Source organism: Mustela erminea, chromosome 19 (genome assembly GCF_009829155.1).
Source record: "Mustela erminea isolate mMusErm1 chromosome 19, mMusErm1.Pri, whole genome shotgun sequence".
Taxonomy (NCBI): Eukaryota; Metazoa; Chordata; class Mammalia; order Carnivora; family Mustelidae; genus Mustela; species Mustela erminea.
The window spans coordinates 33,776,508-33,790,654 of record NC_045632.1 but is presented as its reverse complement, the minus strand read 5'-3'; positions in this window follow the sequence as shown (position 1 = coordinate 33,790,654).

The following is a 14,147-nucleotide window of genomic DNA, read 5'->3' as shown; positions in this document are numbered from 1 at the left end:
TGGGTGGCTTTATAGGCTGGGCCCACAGCAGGGAGGAGGCAGGGAGTTTGGTCCAAACCGCCCACGGCTGGCAAGCGGGGTCCCTGGACAGAGCGGCAGGCAGAGCACGTGCCCCCTGCTGTCCCACCCACCATTTGATCGCTGAGATAGCAGCCCTGCCTGGGACCACGAGGGCTGGGCTGGACCAGCGCCAGACACAGCGGGAAACCGGGAAACATGCCCAGCTTTGGGTCCTTGGGGGGGGGGGGGGTCTTCCAAGTCTGAGAGCAGAAGACATCTGCAGGACCTGAGGAAGGAGTGCTTGCCAGAGGGGACACTTAGAAGTCCTATGAGGGACCCTGGGGACAGTCTAATGACCTGAGGTCCCACCCTTGGCAGGTTCCAAAACCTCTCATTTTGGTATCTGGTATTTAGTTGAATTCTTTAGGTACTTAGTATTTGTGACTAGATGAATGGTAGGACTTTCAAAAAGATGCACAGGAAGAAGATACACACATGTATATAACAGGTTCGTCTCTCTTACTTAGATCTCTGACTCTCAGTGGTGCCTGTCCTTCCAAAGGCATCTCAGAGTGTAGAAACCATCACCGGCAAGCACCCCCAAACCAGAGTTGAGCATGTGCCAACTGTCAGTCACCACCACTCCCCGCCGCCCGAGGACTGATGAGTCCCTGGGGATTGTCACTGGTCAGTGGCCCACAGAATGACTGGGTCCCCAGCCCACACACTTGGGTCTGCCTCCAGGATACTGGTTACAGAGCCCAAGGAGACAGTGCTCCTCCAGGCCAGCCCAGACAGAGGCCCCTGTCTGTTTGGCCACCCCTGAGGCTCTGAGGCCTCGCTGAGCCACCCCTTGAATGCATGGGGGTGTGGGGCTGGTGGGGGAGCCTTCTGGTCACCAGAGGCACCTGAGCTATTACAGCAGTGGGGGTTGAAATCCAAGTTGAAACCTGAAAGTCCACAGCAGAGCTGAGTTACTGGGGTGGGCGTCTGCTGTACCACCTGGGGGAAGGCGAGCGTGCGCTGATGGTGCTGCTGGGAGCATGGGGGACAGGACATGGAAGCAGCCCAGCCTAGCTGTGGAGTGAGGGCAGCAATGGGAGAGACACCCCTGGAGGAGGGGCAGGGTGGGGACGGCAGGGATGGGACAGAAGCCTGTCTTGAAGGATGAGTCACTTCTCCGGAGGCTGGGGATGGATGGAGGCCATGACCAGCTCCAGGCTACTGAGCTTGGCTTATGCTCATGTGCCAGCCATCCTCAGGAGGGACATGGAGGGACACGCTTTCTCTCCCTCTCTGCCCTGCGTCTCAGACTTGGGCTCTCCGAGATGCCTAGAGTTCTCTGGACTCCATGACCTCCAACAGCAAGTCAGCCTTAGTTGACTGAGAACTTACAGAGGGGCCTGCATGTCCCCTCATGCTCCGGTCCAGAGGGGCCCAGGACAGGTGTGCCCAACTGTAGGCCAGGCAGAAGGAGGCAGGTGGAGATGCTTGGACTCTGTTGGAGTAGCAAACCGTGTTGTGGAGTCACCTGCCAAGATGACGGTGCTTGAACTGGGGCCAAGAGCCCCACGCAATTGTGGACAAGTTTTTATATCTAAGTATATAAAAGGGGACCCACGCAATTGTGGACAAGTTTTTATATCTAAGTATATAAAAGGGGACCTAGATTTTGTCCAGCTGGCTAGAAGGCAAGCCCATGGGTGCAGGAATCTGGGCCTATCTTGTTCACTGAAAATCCCAAGCAACTGGAACAGCACAGGGGAGGTACCCAACAAACGTTTGTTGAATGAATATTGAAGGGGAGTCAGAAGCAAAGAGGACAGAGAGAAGCTGTGATAGAAACCCTCAGCTGACAGAGGTATCCCAAGTCAGGGCTGCAAGGGGAGGCACCCGGGCCTTCTCCCAGCTCAAGCAGACACAGAGGGGAGCTGGGGATGACAGGCCCTTAATGACAAACCCAAAAGGTTATGATCACTGTGTAGCTTTTTGTAAAGTTCATGTATCTTCATGTGTTCTCATTTTTTAAAAAGACTCTTCTTGGGGCTCCTCTTAATGACCCCTCAGGCCTGCCTACCCCCTTCACAGGATCTCTAGCCCCCCTGAGAGAGGCTTCTGGAGAAGCGTGTCCTCACGCCCCCACTGGCTGGCAGTGGGGCGGAAGGCTCAGAGGTGAGGACTCCAGGTCAGTTTTCTACCTTCACTGTGGCCCTCACTCCAGTCCGGTCAGAGAGAGGCCGGCAAGTTACTCATTCCCCCACATGGCGCCTCTGGGCTGATCTTATCATTCTCTCACCTTTCAGCTGCCACTTGATGGGCAAAAGTCACAGTGGCCCAACACCCCCTTTCACCAATCCTACACACCCTGTCCCTGGAGCAACTGTGGAAATTTCCTGATTAGCATCTCAGGAAAGGAAGGGGCCAGAAGGGGCCAGGGCTGGTTTCCAGCAGCACTGGGGTCACAGAGAGAGGGGCCACAGATTTGCGGGGTGACCTTGGACAAGTAACTTCTTCCTCCCTCCATGAAATGCAGACGCGGGTCAGCTCCAGGGTCCCTTCTGGCCCCAGAGGGAGAATCTTGCTGCTTCAAGAAATCTTTTCTGCTCCTCCTCTTCTCTCTGGGGGTGAGGTGGGAGTTTTATAAACAGGACCCTTTAAAAGGCTTAGCAATGTAACGAGCTGAAGAGACCGTCAGGATACCTTGCCCCAAAGCCCAGACCCCCAGGGAAGGGAATTCTTGCATGTGGGAGGCATGCCATCCAATCAGAGACACCCTTCCAGGTGGGGGCCATGGTGATGGCTCAGACTTCAGCTTCCACAAGGCTCCCTGAGCCCTGTGGGGTCGGGAACCAGGATTCAGAGTCTGGTGGAGCCTGAACTGATGAAAACCCTGGGACTGAGTCTCAAGCTCACTCAGGCTTCAGTCTCCGCGTGACTTCGAACAAGTCACCTGCCTGGGATGAGCCTCAGCAGCAGAACGGAATCAATGGCTGCAATGGCTGCATCGGTGTGAGGTACGACTCAGCTCGTCAGTGTCACTCCCAGCTGAGAGCAGTAGGAGTCCCTGAGTCTCCCCCTTCTCAGGGGGAAGGGGGAACAGAGGCAGGAAAAGGAACTAAGGGCTCAGTGGTCAGGAAACTCCGCAGAAGTGAAAACCCCAGACACAGGGCTGAAATGGTCAGGACGGGGGGTCTCTGCTATAACCTCTGGACCTCAGGGGCTCCTGTCTTCAAGGCCACAGAGCCACTTAAGCATGTATTGGGCTCCTCCTGTGTATCAGCACTGGAATTCATAGCCTTGCCTGGAAGACAGGCCAACTAGGTGATCATGGCAACTGCCCAGGAGAGGGAAGGGATTCTGGTATCTGGGATCAGTGCAAGGGAAGGCGTGTCCAGGTCTGACGCACACAATGCCATGGGGATCAGGGGTGGAGGGAAGAAAGGGGGGAAATATAAGGTGTTTCTTCATTCACACACATTTATTGAGTGCCTACTGCATACCATGCCCTGTGCTAGGTAAGGGAGGCACCACGGAGAACAAGACAAAGACCCTGCCCTTCTGGAGCTCACATTCTAGTGGGGAGACAGACAGTAAACAATACTTATAATACATTTAGTGATAAGTGCTATTAAGAAAACTAAGCTTTAAAAAAAAAAAAAAAGTTAGGAGGGACATTTAGGCCTCTCTGAGAATGAGAAATTTGAGCTGAGCTCCAACAATGAGAAGGAGTCGCCCATACATGATAGGTATTAGTTTGGGGTTTCCAGATGGAGGGGAGAGCATATGCAAAGGCCCTGGGATCAGAGTGTAGTTGGAGCTTCAAGATAGCAAAGAGGTCGTCGGTGTGGTGGAGCAGAAGGATGGGGTGTGAGACATGAAAGGGGGAACATAGGGCCTTGGAAACTAGGGTCAGAAGTTTTTTACTCTGTTATGGGATGGTCAGATTTCTAATTGTCAAAGATCACTTTGGCTGTTGTATGGATAGATGGAGGGAGGCAAGGCTGCTAGTCAGGGGCCACCGCAGGTGCCCCGTGGTGGTGGCCAGGCCAGGGAAGCAGCTGTGGGTGGTGGGGTGGTGAGGGGTGTTGGGAGATGAAGTATATTGTGAAGGCAGAGCTGACAGAACCAGCACATAGATTCATGAAGAGCAGGCATTTGACAGAAGAAGGGGCCGTGTGGGGGAAATGGCAGCATCATTCCTGAGCAGGGAAACCTGGTAAAGGCCAGGGGAAGGAGCCTGGCTTTTGTCCCAGAGTACTGGACGCCATCTATTTCTGGAAAGCTGCTGGGGAGCAGCAGTTGTGGTGTGAGCCGTGCAAGGTGGAAAGAGCAGGGCCGGGGAGGGCATGGAGGGGCCATGGCAGCAGGCCAGCGAGGAGCCCTGGCTCTCCCCCGACTGCGCTCGGGCATCCCACGGGAACCCCTAAAGAACACAGACTCTCTTGCTCCACCCTGGAGAACCTAGGGGCCTGGGGCAGAGGAAGGGGTGAGGGGCTGGGCTCCGGGTTTTTGGAAGGCTCCCCGGGTGATCCTGAGGGGCAGGCTGACGGAGACCCAGGGAACCAAAGGGACCAATCTTTCACACACAGACCTGCCCCCCGCCCCAGCCCACCACACGTCGCCCGACACCCGCGTCTGTGGCCGCCTGGTCCCACGAGGCTCGCCCGGAGAGGATGGGTATGATGCAACCCTGGTGTCGTGAAATAGCCGGGTAAGAGGATGCGCTGCTCGTCGGCCTGATTCACAACACCAGCTGCAGCACCACACCAGCAGTCTGCCGGCTTCCTGCTCTGAATGCGGCTCCGTGGCTCAGGACAGCCTCCCCGGCAGGTGGCCAGTGCAGAACCGGGCTGGAGCTGCGAACAAGGGAGGGAGGCCGGGTCCCTGCCCGCGGGGGGCTTACAGACTGGATGGTCAGGGAAGGGGAGAGCACACACACACCCTGTCCCGTGTGAGGGCGGGGCAGGGGGCAGAACAGCTATGGAGGTGCTGGGCCCTGGGAAGGCCCTGGGAAGCCAGAGGCCAGACCTCAACCCCTCCAGCAGCCAGGCCCAAGTAACAAAGATTTCTCCCAAGCCCAAGCATGCCTGTGGCAGGCCTGGTTCTTCTACCAGACAAATGTTCTTAGCAGTTGGATACTCAAGTACCATGAAGCTGCTGGCAGCTAAAGCAAAAGAGATATTTAATAAGATATTTCCATTGTTAAAGGAGGGACTCCTTGTTCTTTTCCTTCGTGGTCAGACATGCTTTTTTTTTTTTTTTTTTTTAAATTGGTTGAGTCAACATTTGTTCTACAAGTAATTGTAGAAATTAATAATGTATTAGACACAGTCTGACTAGTTTGGAGGATGCACAGAAGGACAAGGCATGATCACCATCCTCAAGAGGCATATAGTTCATCAGAAGAGGCAAAGCCAAAGGCATAAGGGCATGAATCCCAGATTCAGAGGAGGGACGATTGCCTCTGGCTGGGGCAATGGAGTGGGATATATGTAATAGCATAGTCAGAACAAAGGTCAAAAGAAATAAGCAATCATTTAAGGAGGGAGGGTGTTATATGTGAGCTTGGAGCTTCCTGGCAGGCAAGGCAAAAAGCTCGATTATGATCAATAGTCAATGAAAGAGTGAGATTTCATTTTTCTTCCTCTTCCCTTTCTCATAAAGAAAAGGAATCTCTAGCAACAATTTACCCCTCCGTCCAGGTTTAGCTGAGCAGATCACCAATGCAGGGCTGGCCCAAGGTCAGTCCAGTCACACCAATACAAACAGAAGCCATTATTCTAACAAAAATTCAGTCCTGTAGTAACAGATACAACCACATGTCCTTCTAACCTGATGGCTCTGCCAACATGCTCTCCAGGAGACCAAGAAGCCAAACCCATTGTCTCTCCTGCCCCCAGCTTCTCTCATAAGACCAGTGTTCCAACCCCTGAGCTCTAGAGACTAACCTTTCATTTTTAAATACATCTTTAGCTTTCCTAAGTTTACTGTAACCCCTTTTGCTTTTCTTAAAAGCAATATGAGAATCACAGTTATTCTGCTGGATTCTGGATTCCACAGTGTATTTCTAATCAGAATACTCTTCCATGGGTCTTTTCAAGGAGCCCAGGAGCTCCCAGAGCTGGGATCAAGGGCCCTAGAATCACAGAGCTGCCTTTCAGTGCTCAGCTCCTCCATCCTGCCCCCCAAGCTGGGCCCAGCCCTAGACACATGGAGGTAGTAGGGAGGATGTGAGCCAAAGACACCTGGCCTTGGCTCTGCACCACCTACCTTATGACCTCAGCCCTGTATGCCTTAGTTTCATCGTCAAATGGTTAATTCCTCTCAGCCAGTGGGCTTTGTGATGATCAGGAGAGGGAATGAAAGACGGATTTTAGAGGACATTAATGGAGCTCTGCAATGTAAATAATAATGTATATAATTTTATCCCAGCTCTTCAGGTACCAGGAAAGATAAGGGGGAGAAAACCAAGCCACCCCCCGCCTGTTTACGACAGCGCTTTCTGGTAAGGGTAGCTGCTAAAGCTTATTAAACAACAACAAAACTGGGGTGCAGGAGAAGTGATAGGAAGAGTTGCTCAGGATTAGGACTTAGAACCCCAAAGAGAGTTGGCTTTGGTCTTTTGCAGTCATCAGAGCTCAGGCTTTGAAAAAAGTGGCATGTAAAGGCAGGACACATTCAGAGAATCCTAGAAGCTCAGAGTGGGACAGGCTCCTCCCTCCACCATTGTCTCTTCACGAATACTTCAAATAAGCTGCCGACCACCTTCATGTCTCAAGGCAGAATCCCGAGGGATCTCCTGCCTTGGTTACCCTGCCCCCAAGGGTTGGGTGCAGGGTGACAGTTGCCACTGAGGCTGCATTTGTGCCAATGAGGGGAGAGGGGGTCCATCCCAGGACAATCTTCCCTCCAGATTGGGTCCTCTGGCTGAGTGGGGGTCCCGCAGGGTATGGAGCCCCAGAGCAGGGAGTTTGAGGGGCTAGGAATGGAAGTTGTATCCTGACCCCTAGGGAGATGTTAGCAGAACCATGGAGCATATGCACTAGAGAGGCTTGGGGCAAGCCCCGACAAGGCATGTGTCTGCCGATGGTGGACGCAGGAAGGCTGGGGACAGTTGGACACTCACAGGGATTCAATCACAGTTGTCAGAAGGTCGTTCACTTGTGCTTTCCTGCGAAACGTGTGCCCTACCACCCCCCCACCACCACCACCACCACCAAAATCTGCTCTTCAACGGATGTTAATTTTCTCTGGTTAACTACCTAACATGAAAGACTGTGCTGGGCAGCTGCCCTTGACCTTGTCCATGATGGGCAAGCTGACCCAAAGGACTCGAGTGCAAAGCTTATTTTCCCTAACCAGTCAGAGTTTTTATCTTCCTATTTAGTACACCTTAGACATTCTAGGATTTACTGAAAACCTGTGTTGAGAAGTGGGGGAGGGGCTTCCATACTTAGAGAGGCCTAGAGTTTGACTACTCTCTGCTTTCAGCCAGAACAAGGGTTCTTGACCCAGGGAAAATAATCTGGGGAGCTTTTAAAGAAAACGTCAATCACTGTGTAGGCCTCTCCCCAGGCCAACTAATGCAGAAGCTCAGGGCGCAGGGCCTTGAAACAGGGCCTCAGGTATCAGTAGTTTTAAGAGCTCCCTGGGTGATTTTAATGCATAGCCAGGGCTGAGAAGGGCAGAGCCAGAACTAGAAGCTTGAGGAAAGATGTGTTGACAGAGGCCATGTGCAGGACAAAGTGTGGCTCTTCTTCATAAAGGTAATGCTGATTCAGAGTTTCTTAAAAACTATCTTCTGCATTGTAAAGGTTTTTAAAGAGCTTTTTCTCCTGGGTAGACATGGGATTACAAAAGCAAGCCACCAGGCTTTTGGGCTGAATTTACTGCCCAAGGCCAGCAAGTAGCCTTTAAATGACTGATTTGTATACAGAAGTGTGTGCCTCCAAATCAAACCACCCCCCATCTCTCTGCCTTGGGACCACACCTCCCCCAGGGCCCCCCAGTCCCACATACTCACCTCTTGATCAAGATGCTTGGCCAGGAAGGGCTGAAGAGGAGGCCTGGCAGGTCTCCACTGGGCTCCAGGGCCCTTCAACTCACCTGAGTCTTGCTGTTGTGCCTGCTTCAAGAGGGTGGGAGAGATTAACAGCTGCACGACCTGGCTGGTGGGTGCTGGGCTAGAAGGGGAGCCAGCGGCGTTCACTGTGTCCTGGGGTAGCATGACAGCCACAGCCACACCCTCCCCCCATGTCTACGGGTCTGAATCCTGGTCACTTGCAGATGGCTCCCGCATCCCCCAGCCACAGGAAATCCTGCCTGGGACCTTCTTTAGCTGGCTTTGTCTTGCGGCATTTCTTAAAGCTTCCTATTTCATTATGTTGGGCCTGTGAGTGTGTGCACACACACCTGCTTATCTCTTTCCCCAACACACTGTGAGCTTAAGCAGGGACTGAGCCTCAGTCTCAAAAATTGCTCCAAAGCTCTTAGCCCCAAGGCCTCTGGTGGGGGTTGATTGGCTGAGGGAAGCTACAGGAAAATGATCTTTGCCATGGGTCTCACTCGAGTAAAATGCAACCTCCTTGAGGGCAGGGACCTGCGTTCATTTCACCACTGTGTGCCTGGGGCACAGGGTAGACGCTCTGATGTTCTCCACTTAGCACTGAAGTCACTGAATCAATAGGAATAACAAGCTGAACTTGACCTGTCAATGTCTGTCACCTAATAGCAAAGTTTTAGCTACCAATTTTGACCTAATTTTTTTTTTTTTTTAATAAAGGCCATCCCTGAAGTGGGGGTAATTGATCTACCCCACACCCATGTGAAGAACCTGTTGAGAAGGACAGAAGCCAATGGCAGAGGATATACCTAGAGCCCCAGAGACCTGTCTAAAGGAGGCTGGGAGCAGGGCAGCCAACATTAACTTTTCTGGAGGGTCCACGCTGTGACCAGCAATAGGGAGGTGAGTTCTAAGAACTCTATCCTGGCCTTCTACCTGAGCAAACTAGTTTAGAGCCGTTAGACAACTTGTCCTTGGTCATTCTATCACCCAGAGGTGAAGAAGGGGCTTGGGGCTGCTTTCCCATCTTCCTTGCCCTGCTCTCTCCCTGCCTGCCCTGGTGCTGAGCTCTTTCCCTTTCCGGACAGAGCTGTTTTTGGAGTTCTGGAAATCCTTCTTGGGCAGTTTGTGCTATTGATAGCTGCTGGCCACCAGAGGGCCACATCCCAAACATCTGTATTTGAGGAACAGAAGTGCCCTCTATGGTTTGGTTTAATTTTCCTGAAAAGACAAGCCAGTTTATCTGTCAGGCAGATAGCAAGATGGCTCACCCACAGACCCACAGTGGGTCCTCATTTGGGTGGCATTTTACAAGGTTCCACAGTAGAGCCTCTAACTCTGAGACTCAGACAGACAACAGGGCCACTATCTGCCCCAGGAGCCCTCTCTCCATCTGCCTCCACTAGCCTCGACAGTTTCCCTCACTTACTTCCTGCTCTGGGAAGTGCTGCAGGGTCCTGGGAGAGACCATTAGACCCAACAAGGGGGTGTGTGGCACTTTTATGAGGCCCCAATTCCCAGGTGACTCATCAGGAAATGGCTTGCCATAAGCTCCAAGGACCAGAGCAAGTTGAGGGACCCCATGCAAACGGAGTGGGCTGAAACTGTCCTGGGAAGCCCCTTCAGGGACAGAACACCAGGCCACTAAGCCCCTGGAGCAGAATCACTCCAGAGCTTCTCACCAGGACAAGGTCACCCCCCTGTGTAGAGAGATGAACACCTCCCACCTCCTCGGTCATTTGCATATTCCCAAATGGAATCCCAAGCCCAGACCTTGGAAACACACCTCCAGATCAAAAATGCAGGCAGATACTGTCCAAGAGAGCAAAAAACACCTGTCCTGGGGCACCTAGGTGGCTCAGTTAAAGCCTCTGCCTTCGGCTCAGGTCGTGATCCCAGTGACCTGGGATCAGCCCTATATGGGCTCTTGGCTAGGCAGGGAGCCTGCTTCTCTACCTCTCCTCTCTCTGCCTGCCTTTCTGCATACTTGTGATCTCTGTCTGTCAAATAAATAGATACAGTCTTTTAAAGGTAAAGAAAGGAAAGAAAGACTGAAAGAAAGAAAGACAGACAGACCTGTCCTGTGACCAGGCCTAAGTCTCTCCCACCATCTGACCAAAACATAGCCTCTAACCCTGCCTCCCCTTCTCCCAAGGCCAATAACTGGCTCTCAACCCCCTTTCAAACGCTTTCCACTGAGAGTCCCAAATAAACAGTCACAGACTTCAGCAGTTACCAGTCCCAGAACATATGCCACATGCTGGGATGATCACCAAAGGCTCTTATCATCACCCCACCACACCTCCAGCCAGACACCTCCAGCCAGACTCTGACCTTCCTCAGATCCCTGACCAGGGGACTGAACTCGTAGACCAGCAGGGGAACACCACACTTCGGAGTTGGGATGGGAGTGCTGTACTTACACAGACCCTTGGGATCTTCACAGACCCAGGGACCTGAGTAGGCCATAGCCTTCCGTGCAAGGAGTGGAGAAGGGGTCTGGCTCAGTCACCCCCAAAGGCAGGGAAGAGGCACTTCGGCCACCTTGTGAGGAGCCCCAGGCTGTGTTTCAGCTAAGAACATTCCCAGGAAAGGAGGCCCAAGAAAGGCTTCTGCTCTACTGAAGGACTGAACAAAGGGAGCACATGGCATTTTGGGAGAACATGCCAGAAATTTACTGGCTTTAGACAGAGGTGGTGGTGAAAGAACCATCCTAAACAGAGTAAATGCAGCACTTACTTTACAGAGAGGAACATGCAGAACACACACTCTCTCCCACCTCTTCCTTCTCCCCACAAACACCACACAGCGACAATGTCAGAAAAGCAAAGACAAAAGGAAATAGAGGAGTAAAGAATTCTCCCCACTGCGTTTCTAATGAAAGTTACTGACCGAGAGAGAAAAGGTTGTTACTTTGCCTCCTTCTTCTCTATTTATATAATACACATTTGAAATTCCTGATGGAAAAATACCCAGTAGATGATAGCAGCTGGGGTCAACGGGGGCCCACAGTCATCCCACGCAGCCAGCCTGCCTGGCTCTTCAAAACTGAATTCCGGTTACTGCCCTCTCTCAAGTGACTCCATATCGGACTGTCATTTCCACGGCCCACAGAAGCATAAACAGTGCAACAAATCGGTGTAATCCAATTTAGCTGGAGATCTCCTGGAGCCTTGGCCAAACCTGGACGCCTCCAGGCAACAAAAGCCAGCAGAGGCTAGCTTGGATAGGACAGCCAAGTAAAATTGGGACATCCTTGGAACTAAGAACCTATTGTTTATGGGAAATTTAAATTTCATTGGGTGTCCTGTATTTTTGCTAACTCTGGCCCAGATGAAGGGGACTTCCTTAGCTGTCGACCCTGCAGTTTGGATGCCACTCAAGAGCCTGTCTAGCCCAGGTGGGCTGGGGCCTCTGCAGGGGCCATGTTATGTCTGTTTCGCTGCTAGAAATCCTCTCTGGGATCGCTGGCTCCCTGCTTCCTGCTCAAAGAGAAGCTGCTGTCTGAAGCAATCTTTTACCCTCCCATCCCCCCAAAACAGATTCTCAAAAATCCCAAGGGTAAAGGCAGCAAGGAGGAGCGTACGCCAATGCAAATGCTCGGTTTTGGCCAGCCCTTCCTACTACTCCTTTTTTCCTTACAATCTGGCCTTTATTGTTAACAGTAAATCAGATTTCTACCCCCTTCTTCTCAACATCTCCCTGCATACTGTGCAGCTCTGCACCTTTCCTTCTTTGAAATATCGGCTCTGTGTCGTCTGACCACAAAAGACATTCCTTTCCACCTTCTTCCAGATTGAATGCCTACTAAAGGTCCTTAACCGGAAAAAGGGAGTCTGAATCCAGGCATGTGGATGTGGGGAAGGAGCTGGCACAGGAAGCCAAAGCCAAGAATTTGCTTAGCAATCCATTGTGGGCTATATACCCAGAAGGCACACAGAAGTAATTTCAAAAATCAAGGTTAGGACAAAAAATTCTTCTCTCTTCCTGGCTTAGCAACTTCAAATCACCCGTATTTCCACTTAGGTGATCGTGACAAAGAGAGGAAGGGTGGGGGAGCCCAAATTCTTAGACTTGTGAACAATTTTGGGAGGGGAACATGATTACCCTGTCTATCCCGAGCGATGGAGCAGGGCCCAGCACATGCAGGGGCTCTGGAGCTGCTGAGCGGAGCCTGGGCTGGCACACGGACACCTGGGCCTTATTCAGCCAGGCCCTGGATCCTAGCCAGCCACATCAGCCGTCTAAAAGGCAAGAAGTGCAGATCATTTGAGTTTCATTTTCAGAACATTTTAGTTACTGGTTTTAAGTTTCTTTCCACCAACCTTTCCAGTTAGAAACAAGTAGCAGGAAGACAGATATCTTTCCCTCTCTTCCTGCCCTGTAAGGGTTATTAGTTTACTGAGAAAAGAAGATGGGCTGGACACAGGTAACTTCTGAATTCAGCCTAGAATGAAGAAAAGGGGGACATTCAGGAACCCCACCCCCACCCTCCAAAGCCTCATTTTTCTTGAGGGCTACATAATTCCTATTTAATGAGTTGCTGTCTTGTTCCTGACATTTCCAAAATGCAGGTCCAAGAGCCTTATTTTGTGGATATACAGTGAGCATTTGAATGATAGTGTAACATGCACATTTTCTCCCAGTCTTCTGGACACAGGGCCCAAACTCTATGGCGGACTAATGCTGAATGAGAGTCTAGTCAGTGGGGCCTGCCAGCACTTTGGCAGGCCTCGGGCAACCCACCAGCCTGGGGTTTGATTCAGGCATCTGGCATGCTGGAGTCACTTCCTGAGTGGCGTGAGTAAATTTGGCAGTGTTGCGAACTACCTAATGAGCTAGACAAAAGTTCTGATGCCTAATGGAGAAACAAGGACTGTGGAGAGCCAGTCTATGGTGGTAGGATGCTGGCAGATGTGCCCATAATTGCTAGATTTAGTGTTAAGGGTTTGGCCATAAGAATTTGCTCAAACAGAGCAGGCAGTGGGGATAATCCAGAGTAAACAGTCCTTAATCTGGGGGGGGGGGTAAATCTGCAAATATTGGGTACTGTGGGGGAAAAGTCTACAATACTGTACATAAAGTAGCCCAAACCCTATTTAAATGCTGTATCAAGAGTCACCACAAATAGCTGTCCTGCCATGAAGTCTCTAAGGAGGCTGGTCAGTTCCAGGGGGCAGGGGGCGGGATGAGGCCATCCAGCTCAGAAGTGCTAAAACCAAAGGACACCCTCTGAGAGAGCTCACCAGTTCCTCTTGTTTTCCCTGTGACGTCGTGGGGCAGCCAGAGCTGTTTACTTCAAAATAAACAGATAAATAAAAGGAGCATAATCCTTGAAATCCAATCTCAAGGCCTGTGAAAAGGACCCTGATTGAGTCAGTACTTCCCTTTGAGTGTCTCAGTGAGTTGATTATGAGCCACTCTGAGGTAGACACTAACCCTGTCAGTCTCCAAGTGCCCTTGATTTTGTTAGAAAGATTGGAATCTCATCCCTGCAAAAGACTGGAATCTCTGTGTCTCTCTGCATAGGCGATCCTAAGATCATGGACCACCCTCAAGGGAAAGGCTTTAGTTCCCTGAATGGGTGAGCGGAAAAGGACTTTTACCTAATGACCTGTCACAGGATGATTTCTGGGCACAAGCTGTAACCATGGATACATGGGAACCTGTTATGTTGTGGCCTTGCAAACTCAGCCTCGGTCTCCTGCGTTTCTACACCAAACAGGCCATGCATCACCACAGAACCAGCCTGTAGGACAAGCACTGGGATTTGCTTTGGGAGTCTGGCCCTTCTGGTATGAACCCAGTTATCTTATTTCTCCTACTGACGGTTCTCTCTGGGCAAGTCCTCAGTGCAAACCAGAGACAGCATTCCTCTCAATTCCACACAGCTCCCCCAGGAGGGCAGTTCAAGGTCTCATCCACAGGTGGAAGGTCAGAGGACCCAAACCCCTATGCAGGGCTCACTGGCTGTTCTCTGGTCTGGAGCTAGCAGAAGGGCACGATGCAAAGAAAGGCAAATTCACAATGAATTCTCATGGTGGGTGTGACGAACAAGTGGTGAGCCGGGGAGCAAATGCGTATG